Raw genomic sequence first — 15,538 nt, 5'->3', positions numbered from 1 at the left:
TTTAGTTGATGTAGATTGTATGTCCTGTTTAACAACCTTTGGTTTCAACAAGGACATTAGAGAGATATTGGGACACTGCCTGGGATGCTTGTCCTCTCTCTATTTTGAAAATTTGCCATGCCAACTAAGGGCCAAGGAAGACGTTTAGTTTTAGCCTTGCCCAACTCTAATTTTCCAAACCTAGAGCATACATTTGGCGCAGATTGTAATACTTTGTTAGTACTACCTGTTGTTCCCTTAAGAGTGCATATATTGTGAACAGTTAAGATGGCCAAATTATATCGTAGGAGTCTGCCACACCAGGTCCTTCACTCGTAAGAACAGTGGGACTGAAGCATGATGGATTAACTAGTTCCCTTAAATACAGACATTTCAAACTTTAATCACCACAGCTGGGGACTCTTTAAAGGTGATATGAACTTCTTTTATACCTGAGTGGGAGCGACAAACATGTAGAATATGTGTCGTATTTTTAGAAAGTGTTTGTAGCTATTGGTTAACAGCACTCCTGTGCAACCCGTTGGCCTAATTCTAAGGCAGTCAAATACTCACAAAGGGATTGTGGGTTTGAGTTCTTTCTGGGGTGGAAGAAGATGTATTTTGGAGATGTTTATATAGTTTCCTAAGGGTCTTCCTTATTAACAACATTAGCACGGAAGCGTGCTGATAAAATAACCAATTCCAACAAACTTTACTCCGCCACTTGTTCAAGTACCACAGTAGAGCAGTTTCTCCACTGCTAGGATAGGAATGGAGAAATGTGCTTGTTTTATGTCTGAGCAGAAAAGATATATGTTTGAATGGATGTGTGGGATAAAACACACCCTGTCATATGTTGTAAAGGTATTGCAAGTTGTCGAGTAGCTTAGTGATCACATAGAGGAAAGTGGGTGAAGACAGAATTCCTCTGTGGGGTGAATGAACTCGGAGGTGACTTGCGTTATCCTTTTTATGTATGACAAAGGTACATTATTTCTTACTGCACATTTCAATGCCATCACTAAAAAAAAACAAAAAATTCCTAGTCTTTTGTTGTTTCATATGGAAGATTATGTTTTCAGGCATGGAGAATGAAAGCAGAAGCTGTAGTGTTGAATTAGACGTTCTCACAAACCATGTAATAATTTGTTCAAAAAACGGCATGACATTTCTGAGTCATATTAAAAATGATGTGTAAATATGCAGATAGAGTCTATCTTTCCAGTAATGATCTACAGTGTGCAAAAAGTAAACCTTTTGCCATAAGTATCTCCTTTCTGCTAAGCACCGATCATTAAAAATCTCTCTATAAATATGTATATCAGAAGAAGGAAATGCTAGTTCGGGTTGATGTTGTTAGAACTGCAAGTGCAGTTGTATTCCTTGAGCTGCCTTGATGTTTCCTGCTGGCTCGAGCAGTGGGCATTTTGTTGTGACATGTGAAGTGAAGTTAGGAGAGTTTAGCGTCCGCATTGTATTGTTCTTCCAGGTGAGGGTATATTAGATATTTGAATAGTTGTAAGGACTTTAAAGAGAGGGGAGTTATCCATGGATTGCTTGTTGTGAATGTATTGTATAAGTGATTCCATAGACTTAAACTGCGGTAGAGACCACATGATAGGGAGTGGATCTTGTATTTGGAGGACAGGGGAGAGCAGTATCAACGTGGCCCCAGTGGCCTAATGGATAAGGCACTGTCCTCCTAAGCCAGGGATTGTGGGTTCAAGTCCCATCTGGGGTGAAACTCTGTACTTTCAGCTCTTGACTTTTACATTTTCAAAGCACAAACCACACAATTCAGCCCTTGCTTTACATAGACTTTGCAGCTATGGAACATCAATCTACCTTCAAAACACAAGTGCTGGAACTCAAAAACATTTGCCTACATATCCTACTCTTGGGCCCAGTCTGGAGAATGGGATTTCAACCCACCTTTCTGGCTAGACATTTTTTATGTCCTCCTTTGGATAGCACTCGCAGGCAGTCTCCCATTTAGCATTAAAACATGCACTTATTTCACCACTTGAATGTATAAACTGTTGAATAATTAAAAATACCATGTGAAACTGCTATGTTGATAAAGAAGTATTTCTCGAAAAAAGTGCAGCAGATGGGAAGACAGTGCACCCTATTTTATGCTACTATCGCTGGGCCCCTAGTCTTAGAAACCAAACTGAGTTTAGGGAGGGCAGGGTGGTGTTTCAATGATGGCAGGTAAATAGATTTTTCAAAACTCCCGGGGTGTTGTTAGACTGAGAGGTTGATGGGACACCTGTGAAAGGCAGCTTTACTTGTCTGCTTTTAGTTGATGTAGATTGTATGTCCTGTTTAACAACCTTTGGTTTCAACAAGGACATTAGAGAGATATTGGGACACTGCCTGGGATGCTTGTCCTCTCTCTATTTTGAAAATTTGTCATGCCAACTAAGGGCCAAGGCAGACGTTTAGTTTTAGCCTTGCCCAATTCTAATTTTCCAAACCTAGAGCATACATTTGGCGCAGATTGTAATACTTTGTTAGTACTACCTCTTGTTCCCTTAAGAGTGCATATATTGTGAACAAACAAGATGGCCAAATTATATCGTAGGAGTCTGCCACACCAGGTCCTTCACTCGTAAGAACAGTGGGACTGAAGCATGATGGATTAACTAATTCCCTTAAATGCAGCCATTTCAAACTTTAATCACCACAGCTGGGGACTTTTTAAAGGTGATATGAACTTCTTTTATACCTGAGTGTGAGCGACAAACATGTAGAATATGTGTCGTATTTTTAGAAAGTGTTTGTAGCTATTGGTTAACAGCACTCATGTGCAACCCCATTGGCCTAATGGGTAAGGCAGTCAAATACTCACAAAGGGATTGTGGGTTTGAGTTCTTTCGGGGTGGAAGAAGATGTATTTTGGAGATGTTTATCTAGTTTCCTAAGGGTCTTCCTTCTTAACAACATTAGCACTGAAGCGTGCTGATAAAATAACCAATTCCAACAAACTTTACTCCGCCACTTGTTCAAGTACCACAGTAGAGCATTTTCTCCACTGCTTGGATAGGAATGGAGAAATGTGCTTGTTTTATGTCTGAGCAGAAAAGATATATGTTTGAATGGATGTGTGGGATAAAACACACCCTGTCGTATGTTGTAAAGGTATTGCAAGTTGTGGAGTAGCTTAGTCATCACATAGAGGAAAGTGGGTGAAGACAGAATTCCTCTGTGGGGTGAATGAACTCGGAGGTGACTTGCGTTATCCTTTTTATGTATGACAAAGGTACTTTATTTCTTACTGCACATTTCAATGCCATCACTAAAAAAAAACAAAAAATTCCTAGTCTTTTCTTGTTTCATATGGAAGATTATGTTTTCAGGCATGGAGAATGAAAGCAGAAGCTGTAGTGCTGAATTAGACGTTCTCACAAACCATGTAATAATTTGTTCAAAAAAAGGCATGACATTTCTGAGTCATATTAAAAATGATGTGTAAATATGCAGATAGAGTCTATCTTTCCAGTAATGATCTACAGTGTGCAAAAAGTAAACCTTTTGCCATAAGTATCTCCTTTCTGCTAAGCACCGATCATTAAAAATCTCTCTATAAATATGTATATCAGAAGAAGGAAATGTTAGTTCGGGTTGATGTTGTTAGAACTGCAAGTGCAGTTGTATTCCTTGAGCTGCCTTGATGTTTCCTGCTGGCTCGAGCAGTGGGCATTTTGTTGTGACATGTGAAGTGAAGTTAGGAGAGTTTAGCGTCCGCATTGTGTTGTTCTTCCAGCTGAGGGTATATTAGATATTTGAATAGTTGTAAGGACTTTAAAGAGAGGGGAGTTATCCATGGATTGCTTGTTGTGAATGTATTGTATAAGTGATTCCATAGACTTAAACTGCGGTAGAGACCACATGCTAGGGAGTGGATCTTGTATTTGGAAGACAGGGGAGAGGAGTATCAAGATGGCCCCAGTGGCCTAATGGATAAGGCACTGGCCTCCTAAGCCAGGGATTGTGGGTTCAAGTCCCATCTGGGGTGAAACTCTGTACATTGAGCACTTGACTTTTACATTTTCAAAGCATAAACCACACAATTCAGCCCTTGCTTTACATAGACTTTGCAGCTATGGAACATCAATCTACCTTCAAAACACAAGTGCTAGAACTCAAAAACGTTTGCCTACATATCCTACTCTTGGGCCCAGTCTGGAGAATGGGATTTCAACCCACCTTTCTGGCTAGACATTTTTTATGTCCTCCTTTGGATAGCACTCGCAGGCAGTCTCCCATTTAGCATTAAAACATGTACTTATTTCACCACTTGAATGTATAAACTGTTGAATAATTAAAAATACCATGTGAAACTGCTATGTTGATAAAGAAGTATTTCTAGAAAAAAGTGCAGCAGATGGGAAGACAGTGCACCCTATTTTATGCTACTATCGCTGGGCCCCTAGTCTTAGAAACCAAACTGAGTTTAGGGAGGGCAGGGTGGTGTTTCAATGATGGCAGTTAAATAGATTTTTCAAAACACCCGGGGTGTTGTTAGACTGAGAAGTTGATGGGACACCTGTGAAAGGCAGCTTTACTTGTCTGCTTTTAGTTGATGTAGATTGTATGTCCTGTTTAACAACCTTTGGTTTCAACAAGGACATTAGAGAGATATTGGGACACTGCCTGGGATGCTTGTCCTCTCTCTATTTTGAAAATTTGCCATGCCAACTAAGGGCCAAGGCAGACGTTTAGTTTTAGCCTTGCCCAACTCTAATTTTCCAAACCTAGAGCATACATTTGGCGCAGATTGTAATACTTTGTTAGTACTACCTGTTGTTCCCTTAAGAGTGCATATATTGTGAACAGACAAGATGGCCATATTATATCGTAGGAGTCTGCCACACCAGGTCCTTCACTCGTAAGAACAGTGGGACTGAAGCATGATGGATTAACTAGTTCCCTTAAATGCAGCCATTTCAAACTTTAATCACCACAGCTGGGGACTCTTTAAAGGTGATATGAACTTCTTTTATACCTGAGTGGGAGCGACAAACATGTAGAATATGTGTCGTATTTTTAGAAAGTGTTTGTAGCTATTGGTTAACAGCACTCATGTGCAACCCCTTTGGCCTAATTCTAAGGCAGTCAAATACTCACAAAGGGATTGTGGGTTTGAGTTCTTTCTGGGGTGGAAGAAGATGTATTTTGGAGATGTTTATATAGTTTCCTAAGGGTCTTCCTTATTAACAACATTAGCACGGAAGCGTGCTCATAAAATAACCAATTCCAACAAACTTTACTCCGCCACCTGTTCAAGTACCACAGCAGAGCATTTTCTCCACTGCTAGGATAGGAATGGAGAAATGTGCTTGTTTTATGTCTGAGCAGAAAAGATATATGTTTGAAGGATGTGTGGGATAAAACACACCCTGTCGTATGTTGTAAAGGTATTGCAAGTTGTGGAGTAGCTTAGTGATCACATAGAGGAAAGTGGGTGAAAACAGAATTCCTCTGTGGGGTGAATGAACTCGGAGGTGACTTGCGTTATCCTTTTTATGTATGACAAAGGTACTTTATTTCTTACTGCACATTTCAATGCCATCACTAAAAAAAAACAAAAAATTCCTAGTCTTTTGTTGTTTCATATGGAAGATTATGTTTTCAGGCATGGAGAATGAAAGCAGAAGCTGTAGTGCTGAATTAGACGTTCTCACAAACCATGTAATAATTTGTTCAAAAAACGGCATGACATTTCTGAGTCATATTAAAAATGATGTGTAAATATGCAGATAGAGTCTATCTTTCCAGTAATGATCTACAGTGTGCAAAAAGTAAACCTTTTGCCATAAGTATCTCCTTTCTGCTAAGCACCGATCATTAAAAATCTCTCTATAAATATGTATATCAGAAGAAGGAAATGCTAGTTCGGGTTGATGTTGTTAGAACTGCAAGTGCAGTTGTATTCCTATAGCTGCCTTGATGTTTCCTGCTGGCTCGAGCAGTGGGCATTTTGTTGTGACATGTGAAGTGAAGTTAGGAGAGAATAGCGTCCGCATTGTGTTGTTCTTCCAGGTGAGGGTATATTAGATATTTGAATAGTTGTAAGGACTTTAAAGAGAGGGGAGTTATCCATGGATTGCTTGTTGTGAATGTATTGTATAAGTGATTCCATAGACTTAAACTGCGGTTGAGACCACATGATAGGGAGTGGATCTTGTATTTGGAGGACAGGGGAGAGCCATATCAACGTTGCCCCAGTGGCCTAATGGATAAGGCACTGGCCTCCTAAGCCAGGGATTGTGGGATAAAGTCCCATCTGGGGTGAAACTCTGTACATTCAGCTCTTGACTTTTACATTTTCAAAGCACAAACCACACAATTCAGCCCTTGCTTTACATAGACTTTGCAGCTATGGAACATCAATCTACCTTCAAAACACAAGTGCTGTAACTCAAAAACATTTGCCTACATATCCTACTCTTGGGCCCAGTCTGGAGAATGGGATTTCAACCCACCTTTCATTTCTAGACATTTTGTATGTCCTCCTTTGGATAGCACTCGCAGGCAGTCTCCCATTTACCATTTAAACATGTACTTATTTCACCACTTGAATGTATAAACTGTTGAATAATTAAAAATACCATGTGAAACTGCTATGTTGATAAAGAAGTATTTCTCGAAAAAAGTGCAGCAGATGGGAAGACAGTGCACCCTATTTTATGCTACTATCGCTGGGCCCCTAGTCTTAGAAACCAAACTGAGTTTAGGGAGGGCAGGGTGGTGTTTCAATGATGGCAGTTAAATAGATTTTTCAAAACACCCGGGGTGTTGTTAGACTGAGAAGTTGATGGGACACCTGTGAAAGGCAGCTTTACTTGTCTGCTTTTAGTTGATGTAGATTGTATGTCCTGTTTAACAACCTTTGGTTTCAACAAGGACATTAGAGAGATATTGGGACACTGCCTGGGATGCTTGTCCTCTCTCTATTTTGAAAATTTGCCATGCCAACTAAGGGCCAAGGAAGACGTTTAGTTTTAGCCTTGCCCAACTCTAATTTTCCAAACCTAGAGCATACATTTGGCGCAGATTGTAATACTTTGTTAGTACTACCTGTTGTTCCCTTAAGAGTGCATATATTGTGAACAGTTAAGATGGCCAAATTATATCGTAGGAGTCTGCCACACCAGGTCCTTCACTCGTAAGAACAGTGGGACTGAAGCATGATGGATTAACTAGTTCCCTTAAATACAGACATTTCAAACTTTAATCACCACAGCTGGGGACTCTTTAAAGGTGATATGAACTTCTTTTATACCTGAGTGGGAGCGACAAACATGTAGAATATGTGTCGTATTTTTAGAAAGTATTTGTAGCTATTGGTTAACAGCACTCCTGTGCAACCCCGTTGGCCTAATTCTAAGGCAGTCAGATACTCACATAGGGATTGTGGGTTTGAGTTCTTTCTAGGGGTGGAAGAAGATGTATTTTGGAGATGTTAATCTAGTTTGCTAAGGGTCTTCCTTCTTAACAACATTAGCACTGAAGCGTGCTGATAAAATAACCAATTCCAACAAACTTTACTCCGCCACCTGTTCAAGTACCACAGCAGAGCATTTTCTCCACTGCTAGGATAGGAATGGAGAAATGTGCTTGTTTTATGTCTGAGCAGAAAATATATATGTTTGAATGGATGTGTGGGATAAAACACACCCTGTCGTATGTTGTAAAGGTATTGCAAGTTGTGGAGTAGCATAGTGATCACATAGAGGAAAGTGGGTGAAGACAGAATTCCTCTGTGGGGTGAATGAACTCGGAGGTGACTTGCGTTATCCTTTTTATGTATGACAAAGGTACTTTATTTCTTACTGCACATTTCAATGCCATCACTCAAAAAAAACAAAAAAATCCTAGTCTTTTGTTGTTTCATATGGAAGATTATGTTTTCAGGCATGGAGAATGAAAGCAGAAGCTGTAGTGCTGAATTAGACGTTCTCACAAACCATGTAATAATTTGTTCAAAAAAAGGCATGACATTTCTGAGTCATATTAAAAATGATGAGTAAATATGCAGAGTCTATCTTTCCAGTAATGATCTACAGTGTTGTGAGAAAACAGGGCTGATTGCAGAGGCCCCATAACTTTTTGCCCCCATTTTCCTCTTTTTGCTGGTGTTTTCCTGACTTTGATGGTGCCCTGGGTACTGCTAACCAGTCCCAGGGCCTGTGCTCTGTGTAAAATGGATATGCAAATTAGGCTAATTATAATTGGCTAAGTTAACCTACCTATAAGTCCCTAGTATATGGTAGGGCATGTAGGTTTAGGGACCACAGCATAGGTGGTGCACACCTAGGTGCACTGCTGAGGTGCCCAGTGTCATTTTAAAAGCAAGCCTGCCTTGCTGGCTGCTTTTAAATTAAAGTTATATGCAAATTCGACTTTGGAATTAAAGGTACTTCCAAAGTCTTAAACTACATTATTTTTACATATAAGTCACCCCTAAGGTGTGCCCTATGTGCCCCTAGGGCTGGGTGCCATGTAACTATAAGCAGGGACTTTATAAAAATAGATTTATAAGCCCTGGTGAGGTAAAAACAGCCAAATTAGTTTTTCCCTCATTGAAGTAAATGGCCTTCATAGGCTAGAATGGGCAGACTTTATTTTAAATTTTAAAGTCTCCTTAAATGTTGCATACCAAGAATTTGGTATCAAATTAATTGTTGTAATAAATCCTACAACTTCCAGTTGTTGGATTTAATATAACTAGTTCAGGTAAAATGTTTAGACTTTACCTAAAAAGTTGCCAATTTCAGCTCTGCATTGTTTTTGCTGCTGTGCTCTGATTGGCCAGCCTGCAGCAGCTTCTGCCAGGCTGCCTTGATGAGGTGTGAAGTGGCCAGACTTCACACAAAGGAATGTGCTTGGGGGAGAGAATCTCCCCTCAGCAGATGGTGAGGCAGGAAGGGGGAGGGCTGCCAAACTGGTCTTCAAAGGCAGAGAAGGACATTTGCAGCACCCAGCAACACCCCCACATCCTGCAACCCCAGACAGCTAGGTGCCCCCTTGATTAGATTAGGAGAGGGCAGGAGAGGGGTGTGTTTATGATTTTTAGCCACACCAGTGGGTGGGCTCAGCCAGATGTAACCTCCAAAAATCAGATTCATCCATGTTGGATTTTTAGAGACTGTTGCCTTCTGGGATGGATTTTTGCCACACTTCCCAGGAAGTGGTCATCACAGGGGGACGACCCTGTCCCTGATTGGAGAACCAGGGCCCCCCTGCTTTTCACCCAGGAGCAAGGATAAAACTGGCAGACCTGCACCCACACCTCAGATCCCCTCCAGAATTCAACAAGAAAGGAACTAAAGAAGAAGAAGGACTGCCCTGCTGGACCCCTGGCCTGCACCTGGACCCTGCACTCAGAAGGACTGCACCAGCTGCACACTTGGGCTTCACCACAAGAAGGACTTTGCCTGGCTTCAACTGCTTCAAGGAGGGACTCCCTGTTTGCTACAGGTGAAAAATTGCTAAACCAGAGTCCCCTGCACCAACTCCTGAAGAAAGCGACCAGCTGACCACTGTCCAGTGGCCAAAAAGGAGTTTGCGCCAGGTGCATTCTGGGAGTTGAAGTCCGCACCCCCCAAGGACCATCACAGAACTTCTGGACCCTTGGGGTGAGCTGTGGACCCCAAAAGAACCTTAAAAGAACATCTGGGTGAAGCCCCAGAAGTTTGGAAAAGATTTGAGAATTTTTGGAAAAAAGCTCCAGAGAGGGACCGACCCGCCGCGGAAATTCTAGCCGCTTGCCTCAACCGCGACCCGGCCTGACTTCGTGGTTCGTCCCGGTAAGGAAAAACATCCCAAAAAGAGACTAAGTCCGAACGTAAAAAGTTGACCGGGACCTCCCAGCCATCGTATCCAAGAAGGGCTCCATGGACGTCGGATCAAGATCCAGGTTTACCCCGGTCGAAGGATTTTCATCTCGAAAAAACGACTAAGTCCGAAGGTAAAAGTCTCCACTGAGGAAACCCACATCGCGTATCCGGACAAGGGCTCCAGGAGGTCGGATTCAACTGGCAGGTTCGTCCCGGTGAAGAAAAACTTCAAAATAAAGACTAAGTCAGAAGGTAACTTTTTAACCGAGGCCTCCCGCGACCTGTAGCCGAGCAGGGCTCCATCGCGGTCGGCCTGAAAGTTTGACTTTGCCCCGGTCGAGGTGCAACCAGATGACCCGATTGGCGCTTTTTGTTTCTAAGCGCTAGAAAAGTAATAATTCTTTAAAAATTCATATCTCCGGTTCCACTGAACCGATTTTAATCGTTTTTGTGTCATTTTAAAGATAAAAATATAAACTATTTTTATACATTGGTTTTGGATTTTTAAACTGTTTCCTGTGTTTTATTTAATTACTGTTTTGTGATATTTGAATGCTTTACACTTTGTCTCCTAAGTTAAGCCTTGACGCTCGTTGCCAAGCTACCAAGGGTTGAGCTGGGATTAATTTACTGAGACCTAACTGTACCTATGTGGAGGTTGGTGGCTTGTTGCTAGGTGTAGGTACCTACCTGCCCTACCAATAACCCATTTTCCAACAAGTGTGCAAAAAGTAAACCTTTTGCCATAAGTATCTCCTTTCTGCTAAGCACCGATCATTAAAAATCTCTCTATAAATATGTATATCAGAAGAAGGAAATGCTAGTTCGGGTTGATGTTGTTAGAACTGCAAGTGCAGTTGTATTCCTTGAGCTGCCATGATGTTTCCTGCTGGCTCGAGCAGTGGGCATTTTGTTGTGACATGTGAAGTGAAGTTAGGAGAGTTTAGCGTCCGCATTGTGTTGTTCTTCCAGGTGAGGGTATATTAGATATTTGAATAGTTGTAAGGACTTTAAAGAGAGGGGAGTTATCCATGGATTGCTTGTTGTGAATGTATTGTATAAGTGATTCAATAGACTTAAACTGCGGTAGAGACCACATGATAGGGAGTGGATCTTGTATTTGGAGGACAGGGGAGAGCAGTATCAACGTGGCCCCAGTGGCCTAATGGATAAGGCACTGGCCTCCTTAGCCAGGGATTGTGAGTTCAAGTCCCCTCTGAGGTGAAACTCTGTACATTCAGCTATTGACTTTTACATTTTCAAAGCACAAACCACACAATTCAGCCCTTGCTTTACATAGACTTTGCAGCTATGGAACATCAATCTACCTTCAAAACACAAGTGCTGGAACTCAAAAACAGTTGCCTACATATCCTACTCTTGGGCCCAGTCTGGAGAATGGGATTTCAACCCACCTTTCTGGCTAGACATTTTTTATGTCTTCCTTTGGATAGCACTCGCAGGCAGTCTCCCATTTAGCATTAAAACATGTACTTATTTCACCACTTGAATGTATAAACTGTTGAATAATTAAAAATACCATGTGAAACTGCTATGTTGATAAAGAAGTATTTCTCGAAAAAAGTGCAGCAGATGGGAAGACAGTGCACCCTATTTTATGCTACTATCGCTGGGACCCTTGTCTTAGAAACCAAACTGAGTTTAGGGAGGGCAGGGTGGTGTTTCAATGATGGCAGTTAAAAAGATTTTTCAAAACACCCGGGGTGTTGTTAGACTGAGAAGTTGATGGGACACCTGTGAAAGGCAGCTTTACTTGTCTGCTTTTAGTTGATGTAGATTGTATGTCCTGTTTAACAACCTTTGGTTTCAACAAGGACATAAGAGAGATATTGGGACACTGCCTGGGATGCTTGTCCTCTCTCTATTTTGAAAATTTGCCATGCCAACTAAGGGCCAAGGCAGACGTTTAGTTTTAGCCTTGCCCAACTCTAATTTTCCAAACCTAGAGCATACATTTGGCGCAGATTGTAATACTTTGTTAGTACTACCTGTTGTTCCCTTAAGAGTGCATATATTGTGAACAAACTAGATGGCCAAATTATATCGTAGGAGTCTGCCACACCAGGTCCTTCACTCGTAAGAACAGTGGCACTGAAGCATGATGGATTAACTACTTCCTTTAAATGCAGCCATTTCAAACTTTAATCAACACAGCTGGGGACTCTTTAAAGGTGATATGAACTTCTTTTATACCTGAGTGGGAGCGACAAACATGTAGAATATGTGTCGTACTTTTAGAAAGTGTTTGTAGCTATTGGTTAACCGCACTCCTGTGCAACCCTGTTGGCCTAATGGGTAAGGCAGTCAAATACTCACAAAGGGATTGTGGGTTTGAGTTCTTTCTGGGGTGGAAGAAGATGTATTTTGGAGATGTTTATCTAGTTTCCTAAGGGTCTTCCTTCTTATCAACATTAGCACTGAAGCGTGCTGATAAAATAACCAATTCCAACAAACTTTACTCCGCCACCTGTTCAAGTACCACAGTAGAGCATTTTCTCCACTGCTAGGATAGGAATGGAGAAATGTGCTTGTTTTATGTCTGAGCAGAAAAGATATATGTTTGAATGGATGTGTGGGATAAAACACACCCTGTCGTATGTTGTAAAGGTATTCCAAGTTGTGGAGTAGCTTAGTGATCACATAGAGGAAAGGGGGTGAAGACTGAATTCCTCTGTGGGGTGAATGAACTCGGAGGTGACTTGCGTTATCCTTTTTATGTATGACAAAGGTACTTTATTTCTTACTGCACATTTCAATGCCATCACTCAAAAAAAAAAAACAATTCCTAGTCTTTTGTTGTTTCATATGGAAGATTAGGTTTTCAGGCATGGAGAATGAAAGCAGAAGCTGTAGTGCTGAATTAGACGTTCTCATAAACCATGTAATAATTTGTTCAAAAAAAGGCATGACATTTCTGAGTCATATTAAAAATGATGTGTAAATATGCAGATAGAGTCTATCTTTCCAGTAATGATCTACAGTGTGCAAAAAGTAAACCTTTTGCCATAAGTATCTCCTTTCTGCTAAGCACCGATCATTAAAAATCTCTCTATAAATATGTATATCAGAGGAAGGAAATGCTAGTTCGGGTTGATGTTGTTAGAACTGCAAGTGCAGTTGTATTCCTTGAGCTGCCTTGATGTTTCCTGCTGGCTCGAGCAGTGGGCATTTTGTTGTGACATGTGAAGTGAAGTTAGGAGAGTTTAGCGTCCGCATTGTGTTGTTCTTCCAGGTGAGGGTATATTAGATATTTGAATAGTTGTAAGAACTTTAAAGAGAGGGGAGTTATCCATGGATTGCTTGTTGTGAATGTATTGTATAAGTAATTCCATAGACTTAAACTGCGGTAGAGATCACATGATAGGGAGTGGATCTTGTATTTGGAGGACAGGGGAGAGCAGTATGAACGTGGCCCCAGTGGCCTAATGGATAAGGCACTGGCCTCCTAAGCCAGGGATTGTGGGTTCAAGTCCCATCTGGGCTGAAACTCTGTACATTCAGTGCTTGACTTTTACATTTTCAAAGCACAAACCACACAATTCAGCCCTTGCTTTACATAGACATTGCAGCTATGGAACATCACTCTACCTTCAAAACACAAGTGCTGGAACTCAAAAACATTTGCCTACATATCCTACTCTTGGGCCCAGTCTGGAGAATGGGATTTCAACCCACCTTTCTGGCTAGACATTTTTTATGTCCTCCTTTGGATAGCACTCACAGGCAGTCTCCCATTTAGCATTAAAACATGTACTTATTTCACCACTTGAATGTATAAACTGTTGAATAATTAAAAATACCATGTGAAACTGCTATGTTGATAAAGAAGTATTTCTCGAAAAAAGTGCAGCAGATGGGAAGACAGTGCACCCTATTTTATGCTACTATCGCTGGGCCCCTAGTCTTAGAACCAAACTGAGTTTAGGGAGGGCAGGGTGGTGTTTTAATGATGGCAGTTAAATAGATTTTTCAAAACACCCTGGGTGTTGTTAGACTGAGAAGTTGATGGGACACCTGTGAAAGGCAGCTTTACTTGTCTGCTTTTAGTTGATGTAGATTGTATGTCCTGTTTAACAACCTTCGGTTTCAACAAGGACATTAGAGAGATATTGGGACACTGCCTGGGATGCTTGTCCTCTCTCTATTTTGAAAATTTGCCATGCCAACTAAGGGCCAAGGCAGACGTTTAGTTTTAGCCTTGCCCAACTCTAATTTTCCAAACCTAGAGCATACATTTGGCGCAGATTGTAATACTTTGTTAGTACTACCTGTTGTTCCCTTAAGAGTGCATATATTGAGAACAAACAAGATGGCCAAATTATATCGTAGGAGTCTGCCACACCAGGTCCTTCACTCGTAAGAACAGTGGGACTGAAGCATGATGGATTAACTAGTTCCCTTAAATACAGCCATTTCAAACTTTAATCACCACAGCTGGGGACTCTTTAAAGGTGATATGAACTTCTTTTATACCTGAGTGGGAGCGACAAACATGTAGAATATGTGTCGTATTTTTAGAAAGTATTTGTAGCTATTGGTTAACAGCACTCCTGTGCAACCCCGTTGGACTAATTCTAAAGCAGTCAGATACTCACAAAGGGATTGTGGGTTTGAGTTCTTTCTAGGGGTGGAAGAAGATGTATTTTGGAGATGTTTATCTAGTTTCCTAAGGGTCTTCCTTCTTAACAACATTAGCACTGAAGCGTGCTGATAAAATAACCAATTCCAACAAACTTTACTCCGCCACCTGTTCAAGTACCACAGCAGAGCATTTTCTCCACTGCTAGGATAGGAATGGAGAAATGTGCTTGTTTTATGTCTGAGCAGAAAAGATATATGTTTGAATGGATGTGTGGGATAAAACACACCCTGTCGTATGTTGTAAAGGTATTGCAAGTTGTGGAGTAGCTTAGTGATCACATAGAGGAAAGTGGGTGAAGACAGAATTCCTCTGTGGGGTGAATGAACTCGGAGGTGACTTGCGTTATCCTTTTTATGTATGACAAAGGTACTTTATTTCTTACTGCACATTTCAATGCCATCACACAAAAAAAACAAAAAATTCCTAGTCTTTTGTTGTTTCATATGGAAGATTATGTTTTCAGGCATGGAGAATGAAAGCAGAAGCTGTAGTGCTGAATTAGACGTTCTCACAAACCATGTAATAATTTGTTCAAAAAAGGCATGACATTTCTGAGTCATATTAAAAATGATGAGTAAATATGCAGATAGAGTCTATCTTTCCAGTAATGATCTACAGTGTGCAAAAAGTAAACCTTTTGCCATAAGTATCTCCTTTCTGCTAAGCACCGATCATTAAAAATCTCTCTATAAATATGTATATCAGAAGAAGGAAATGCTAGTTCGGGTTGATGTTGTTAGAACTGCAAGTGCAGTTGTATTCCTTGAGCTGCCATGATGTTTCCTGCTGGCTCGAGCAGTGGGCATTTTGTTGTGACATGTGAAGTGAAGTTAGGAGAGTTTAGCGTCTGCATTGTGTTGTTCTTCCAGGTGAGGGTATATTAGATATTTGAATAGTTGTAGGGACTTTAAAGAGAGGGGAGTTATCCATGGATTGCTTGTTGTGAATGTATTGTATAAGTGATTCAATAGACTTAAACTGCGGTAGAGACCACATGATAGGGAGTGGATCTTGTATTTGGAGGACAGGGGAGAGCAGTATCAACGTG

The 15,538-nt window shown here is 41.0% G+C and overlaps 4 non-coding genes across 4 annotated transcripts; all 4 read left to right on the top strand.

The window, feature by feature from the left end:
* The first annotated feature begins 1,647 nt into the window (after window positions 1–1,647).
* TRNAR-CCU (transfer RNA arginine (anticodon CCU)) lies at window positions 1,648–1,720 on the top strand. The gene has a single exon. It is a non-coding gene; the product is annotated as a tRNA-Arg (tRNA).
* Window positions 1,721–3,927: 2,207 nt separating this feature from the next.
* On the top strand, window positions 3,928–4,000 carry TRNAR-CCU (transfer RNA arginine (anticodon CCU)). Its single transcript has one exon. It is a non-coding gene; the product is annotated as a tRNA-Arg (tRNA).
* A 2,206-nt stretch (window positions 4,001–6,206) lies between these two features.
* Window positions 6,207–6,279, top strand: TRNAR-CCU (transfer RNA arginine (anticodon CCU)). The gene has a single exon. It is a non-coding gene; the product is annotated as a tRNA-Arg (tRNA).
* A 6,979-nt stretch (window positions 6,280–13,258) lies between these two features.
* TRNAR-CCU (transfer RNA arginine (anticodon CCU)) lies at window positions 13,259–13,332 on the top strand. Its single transcript has one exon. It is a non-coding gene; the product is annotated as a tRNA-Arg (tRNA).
* The last annotated feature ends 2,206 nt before the right edge of the window (window positions 13,333–15,538 follow it).

The sequence above is a fragment of the Pleurodeles waltl genome, chromosome 7, assembly GCF_031143425.1.
Source record: "Pleurodeles waltl isolate 20211129_DDA chromosome 7, aPleWal1.hap1.20221129, whole genome shotgun sequence".
In the NCBI taxonomy this organism is placed as follows: domain Eukaryota; kingdom Metazoa; phylum Chordata; class Amphibia; order Caudata; family Salamandridae; genus Pleurodeles; species Pleurodeles waltl.
Note: the sequence above shows the minus strand (reverse complement) of the source record. Positions and strands in the feature narration are given on the sequence as shown.